The sequence below is a fragment of the Schistocerca piceifrons genome, unplaced genomic scaffold, assembly GCF_021461385.2.
Source record: "Schistocerca piceifrons isolate TAMUIC-IGC-003096 unplaced genomic scaffold, iqSchPice1.1 HiC_scaffold_952, whole genome shotgun sequence".
In the NCBI taxonomy this organism is placed as follows: Eukaryota; Metazoa; Arthropoda; class Insecta; order Orthoptera; family Acrididae; genus Schistocerca; species Schistocerca piceifrons.
In genome coordinates this window covers 167501-174076 of record NW_025729226.1, presented here as the reverse complement: position 1 = coordinate 174076, position 6576 = coordinate 167501, and the positions used below count along the sequence as shown (strand labels likewise).

General features: G+C 55.5%; 2 non-coding genes across 2 annotated transcripts; both read right to left on the bottom strand.

Annotated features, from left to right (window-relative positions):
- Positions 1 to 860: 860 nt before the first annotated feature.
- On the bottom strand, positions 861 to 1015 carry LOC124773365. Its single transcript, XR_007014633.1, has one exon. It is a non-coding gene; the product is annotated as a 5.8S ribosomal RNA (ribosomal RNA).
- Positions 1016 to 1366: 351 nt separating this feature from the next.
- LOC124773379 lies at positions 1367 to 3275 on the bottom strand. Its single transcript, XR_007014647.1, has one exon. It is a non-coding gene; the product is annotated as a small subunit ribosomal RNA (ribosomal RNA).
- Positions 3276 to 6576: the final 3301 nt, after the last annotated feature.

Below are 6576 nucleotides of genomic sequence, written 5' to 3'. Positions count from 1 at the left end.
ACAGGCTGCGCACCCGGGCCGTAGGCCGGCACCCAGCGGGTCGCGACGTCCTACTAGGGGAGAAGTGCGGCCCACCGCACACCGGAACGGCCCCACCCCGCGGCGAGTGGAAAGGCAACCGGACACGACCCCGCCGCGGATTGCTCCGCGCGGGCGGCCGGCCCCATCTGCCGAGGGCGGAGGCCAGTGGCCGGATGGGCGTGAATCTCACCCGTTCGACCTTTCGGACTTCTCACGTTTACCCCAGAACGGTTTCACGTACTTTTGAACTCTCTCTTCAAAGTTCTTTTCAACTTTCCCTCACGGTACTTGTTCGCTATCGGTCTCGTGGTCATATTTAGTCTCAGATGGAGTTTACCACCCACTTGGAGCTGCACTCTCAAGCAACCCGACTCGAAGGAGAGGTCCCGCCGACGCTCGCACCGGCCGCTACGGGCCTGGCACCCTCTACGGGCCGTGGCCTCATTCAAGTTGGACTTGGGCTCGGCGCGAGGCGTCGGGGTAGTGGACCCTCCCAAACACCACATGCCACGACAGGCGGCAGCCTGCGGGGTTCGGTGCTGGACTCTTCCCTGTTCGCTCGCCGCTACTGGGGGAATCCTTGTTAGTTTCTTTTCCTCCGCTTAGTAATATGCTTAAATTCAGCGGGTAGTCTCGCCTGCTCTGAGGTCGTTGTACGAGGTGTCGCACGCCACACCGCCAGCCGGCTGTGCACGCTACCGAGAAAGTACCGGTATGCGAACCGCCAGGCGACGGGCGCGCATCGCACGTTTGAGGAGACGCGGCCGGCCCCACAGGCGGCCGCGACACTCCCAGGTCTGCGAAGCGGGGCAAACGCCGCGCGCTTCAGTATACGTAGCCGACCCTCAGCCAGACGTGGCCCGGGAACGGAATCCATGGACCGCAATGTGCGTTCGAAACGTCGATGTTCATGTGTCCTGCAGTTCACATGTCGACGCGCAATTTGCTGCGTTCTTCATCGACCCACGAGCCGAGTGATCCACCGTCCTGGGTGATCTTTTCTCAGTTTCCGCCGTCTCTTTCGAGACGGTCGCATAGGCGGGAGTGAGGCGTGTGGCGGCCCCTGTTCCAGCGTTCTGTGTCCAACGGCCTCACGGCCGACGGGCGTCGTACGGCTCCACACCGGAGCGGACAGGCACTCGGGCGAAAGTCATTCAAAACCGGCGCCAGGCGCCAGGTGCCGCAGGCCAGCCGCTCCAGCGCTTCAGCGCTCGTACCACACAACATTGCCGCTAGTTTTGAGAGGCACGCGTGGTTCCGCACGCGGCGCACGGCTACGGCGAGCCGTACAGGTAGCGTGTTGCGCGACACGACACGCACATCGAAAGACATGCAGTCTAGTCGGTAATGATCCTTCCGCAGGTTCACCTACGGAAACCTTGTTACGACTTTTACTTCCTCTAAATGATCAAGTTTGGTCATCTTTCCGGTAGCATCGGCAACGACAGAGTCAATGCCGCGTACCAGTCCGAAGACCTCACTAAATCATTCAATCGGTAGTAGCGACGGGCGGTGTGTACAAAGGGCAGGGACGTAATCAACGCGAGCTTATGACTCGCGCTTACTGGGAATTCCTCGTTCATGGGGAACAATTGCAAGCCCCAATCCCTAGCACGAAGGAGGTTCAGCGGGTTACCCCGACCTTTCGGCCTAGGAAGACACGCTGATTCCTTCAGTGTAGCGCGCGTGCGGCCCAGAACATCTAAGGGCATCACAGACCTGTTATTGCTCAATCTCGTGCGGCTAGAAGCCGCCTGTCCCTCTAAGAAGAAAAGTAATCGCTGACAGCACGAAGGATGTCACGCGACTAGTTAGCAGGCTAGAGTCTCGTTCGTTATCGGAATTAACCAGACAAATCGCTCCACCAACTAAGAACGGCCATGCACCACCACCCACCGAATCAAGAAAGAGCTATCAATCTGTCAATCCTTCCGGTGTCCGGGCCTGGTGAGGTTTCCCGTGTTGAGTCAAATTAAGCCGCAGGCTCCACTCCTGGTGGTGCCCTTCCGTCAATTCCTTTAAGTTTCAGCTTTGCAACCATACTTCCCCCGGAACCCAAAAGCTTTGGTTTCCCGGAGGCTGCCCGCCGAGTCATCGGAGGAACTGCGGCGGATCGCTGGCTGGCATCGTTTATGGTTAGAACTAGGGCGGTATCTGATCGCCTTCGAACCTCTAACTTTCGTTCTTGATTAATGAAAACATACTTGGCAAATGCTTTCGCTTCTGTTCGTCTTGCGACGATCCAAGAATTTCACCTCTAACGTCGCAATACGAATGCCCCCGCCTGTCCCTATTAATCATTACCTCGGGTTCCGAAAACCAACAAAATAGAACCGAGGTCCTATTCCATTATTCCATGCACACAGTATTCAGGCGGGCTTGCCTGCTTTAAGCACTCTAATTTGTTCAAAGTAAACGTGCCGGCCCACCGAGACACTCAATAAAGAGCACCCTGGTAGGATTTCAACGGGGTCCGCCTCGGGACGCACGAGCACGCACGAGGCGGTCGCACGCCTTCAGCTCGCCCCACCGGCAGGACGTCCCACGATACATGCCAGTTAAACACCGACGGGCGGTGAACCAACAGCGTGGGACACAAATCCAACTACGAGCTTTTTAACCGCAACAACTTTAATATACGCTATTGGAGCTGGAATTACCGCGGCTGCTGGCACCAGACTTGCCCTCCAATAGATACTCGTTAAAGGATTTAAAGTGTACTCATTCCGATTACGGGGCCTCGGATGAGTCCCGTATCGTTATTTTTCGTCACTACCTCCCCGTGCCGGGAGTGGGTAATTTGCGCGCCTGCTGCCTTCCTTGGATGTGGTAGCCGTTTCTCAGGCTCCCTCTCCGGAATCGAACCCTGATTCCCCGTTACCCGTTACAACCATGGTAGGCGCAGAACCTACCATCGACAGTTGATAAGGCAGACATTTGAAAGATGCGTCGCCGGTACGAGGACCGTGCGATCAGCCCAAAGTTATTCAGAGTCACCAAGGCAAACGGACCGGACGAGCCGACCGATTGGTTTTGATCTAATAAAAGCGTCCCTTCCATCTCTGGTCGGGACTCTGTTTGCATGTATTAGCTCTAGAATTACCACAGTTATCCAAGTAACGTGGGTACGATCTAAGGAACCATAACTGATTTAATGAGCCATTCGCGGTTTCACCTTAATGCGGCTTGTACTGAGACATGCATGGCTTAATCTTTGAGACAAGCATATGACTACTGGCAGGATCAACCAGGGAGCTGCGTCAACTAGAGCTGAGCAGCCGGCCGCCCGGGAGTGTGTCCCGGGGGCCCGCGCGAACACGCAAGCGTCCGCTCAATCATTCTGCAAACAGGAGGAGGCTGAGCTCCCCTGCACAATACACCTCGAAACCCTCTCAGGTCCCGGCGGCGCGCAGCGCCGTCCCAAGTACTTGGTCGGGTTCGAGAGAGGCGCAATCGCCCGGAGTTAGGCGAGTAGACGCTTTCGGTGCGACCACCCGTGCTCCCAACTGAGCTTGCCGCTGCCGACAGAGGCCCGGGAGCGTGCTGTCGTGGCATTGCCGGCGGGAGACAACACGCGCCACCTACGGTGACCGGCAGCTCCAACGCCAGCGCCACAGAAGGACAAAAGCCCCACTTGGGTGCCGAAGCGAACTCTCCCAGCACAGCGCACGCGCCAACACATCCGCACAGCTGCGATACAAACCACCAGCGAGAACCGCTGGGGCGACCGAGCAGCAGACGGCGTCGCGGCGCCGAGCGCCGGGCGGCGGCGCATCCTCAACGCACACAGTCCTCAATCGGACCAGCACACTGAAGATGTCCACCGCGCTTCGCACCGGGCCCGCGAGGACCTACTTTGGCCGCACGGCGCCGCGCGCAGGGTGCGCCGGCGCGCAGCTGCGACGCCTGCCGCGTCCGTCGGCCGGCGCGCCTGCCACTGGCCGCCCCCACCAGCCGGCTGTAGCGCGTGCGCCCACGCACCGCGCGGCCAGCACGCCGGGAGGCGCCCCCTCACCGGCCGGGGACGGTCCCACCCAGCCACCGCCGCGTATCGCTTCACACCCAGATGCCGTTCAGTTTCGTCGGCATGGTGGGTATCGCTGGAACAACCGGTTAGTACCTCAACCTATCGTCGCCATCACCGATTCACCCCTAGCGAGAACAACCGCACCACAACAGGTTACCATTTGTTCATTTGCGTAACTTCACCAGAAAACGCAGGCGTCCATCGCCATTTGCAACTTCAACGATTATTGCATGCCTGTGTCAGGTGTCACGCCACACTACGTCTGCCCACATACACGCAACAAAATGTGCACGCCTAGACAATACGTGGAAGGTGGCCCCCGTACGTATGCGATGTCCATTGCTCGAACGACTGTCAACCGGCCTCTGTAGCATGTCGCAGATATGGAACGCGGTGCACCATGCCATCACGGTGTGTGAGGAGAGACGACTAGGTCCGAATACATCAACAGACAGCTCATGCTGATCGCCATCCACGGCGTCCGTTCCTCCCACACGTCTCTATGGCGTACCACACTGCAATCCAGCTCTCATAGGGAGACGACACGTAGCTGCGTGCACAATATTTGCACTGTATGGTCCGCCGTTTTTGGGCGCAGTCGTTGTGCGGTCACACATGTGCCACGATGTATCATTCAGTACATAAGGACGAATGTGCAGTACAGATTGTGGTTCACGCGTACGACATCAGCGGACAGTTGACACAGGCCGCACCACAACGTAGCCTGAGTACGTCGCATGCGAAGGGCATTGAACATGCAAACTTCTCACCAACCAGCTTGCGAAGGCAGGGGGCAAGGTGGGGACGTGGGGAGGGGCGGCATGTACGTCCTGCTGCCATCCACATTACAGTGTACAGCAGGAGCATGTGGAAAGTGAGCAAGACTTGCAAGGTGTTTAACATGAAGCGATACACAGGGGTGCGGGCAGTGCGAGTAGCGAACTATATTGCGAGGGTTGCGGGTGGGCAACACTACAGTAATTGAACGAGTCGTATAACAATTACAGAGCAGGTTTAGGCGACAACGTGGGTTACGTTAAGGCGACAACATGGGTTAGGTTAAGGCACAACATGGGTTAGGTTAAGGCACAACATGGGTTAGGTTAAGGCACAACATGGGTTAGGTTAAGGCACAACATGGGTTAGGTTAAGGCACAACATGGGTTAGGTTAAGGCACAACATGGGTTAGGTTAAGGCACAACATGGGTTAGGTTGAGGCACAACATGGGTTAGGTTAAGGCACAACATGGGTTAGGTTGAGGCACAACATGGGTTAGGTTGAGGCACAACATGGGTTAGGTTGAGGCACAACATGGGTTAGGTTAAGGTACAACATGGGTTAGGTTAAGGTACAACATGGGTTAGGTTAAGGTACAACATGGGTTAGGTTAAGGTACAACATGGGTTAGGTTAAGGTACAACATGGGTTAGGTTAAGGTACAACATAGGTTAGGTTAAGGTACAACATAGGTTAGGTTAAGGTACAACATAGGTTAGGTTAAGGTACAACATAGGTTAGGTTAAGGTACAACATAGGTTAGGTTAAGGTACAACATAGGTTAGGTTAAGGTACAACATAGGTTAGGTTAAGGTACAACATAGGTTAGGTTAGGTTAGGTTAGGTTACACGTTGTTGTACGGAAAGGTGTAGGGGGGGGGGGGGGCGGGGGCGGCAGGTTCGTTGATAGTGATTATAGTAAGTGAATGCTTGTGACATGATCAGATTTGTCACGTCAGGATGCACCTTTGGCTTATTAGAGGCGGCGCTCCAATTCTATGCTTGTGTGAGACCTGTGTCTTTGACTCATGTCATTGTTTGTGCGCTGTGACAGGAGGTACTATTGTGATGTTGGGTGCACCGTTGTATAGGACATGTGTGGGTGTTGGTGCCTGGTCTGCGCAATGGTGGATGTCGAAAGGCTGGGATATTGTATTTTCCGCACGGACCTCCTGGTCTGGTTGTGATAGTGTGGATTGTGTAATGTGGCGGAGAAGATGCACTGGATGTTGTTCCATGCTGGTGCTTACATATTGTATGTGCGCCTGTTAGAAGCAGAGAGTGGTGCGTGATCAGAGTGTCTGGCTGACGTGTGGTTCCCATTTTGGGCAGACTCTTTCAGCATGTATACGGACAGTTGTGTATATTTGCTGTAGTTTGATGGCTCTGCATTGATTACTAATCAGCGCCGTGTGTACGGGTAATCTGGTTCCAGTCCAAAATGTTCCATCTGTGTACATTAGTGACAAAGACTCCCCCCATGCAGTGGGGCTCGGTCTGTTATAACTCTTCCGCGTAATATATTTGCCCCACGTTTTTGCGACTGCGAGTGCGAGTGCAACGCGCATGGGGACCGACATGCTGATGGCTCGGTATCGGACGCCGTACAGTGAGCAACGCGATCGCGTCTCTCGCTCGTAAGTGGTACAGGTCGCGGCTCATGTATACGGACAGCGGGAATGTCGCATATTGGAAATAACTCTTCATGAAACGCAAGTTATAGGGGTGGATTGCACTTTACGAGTGCGG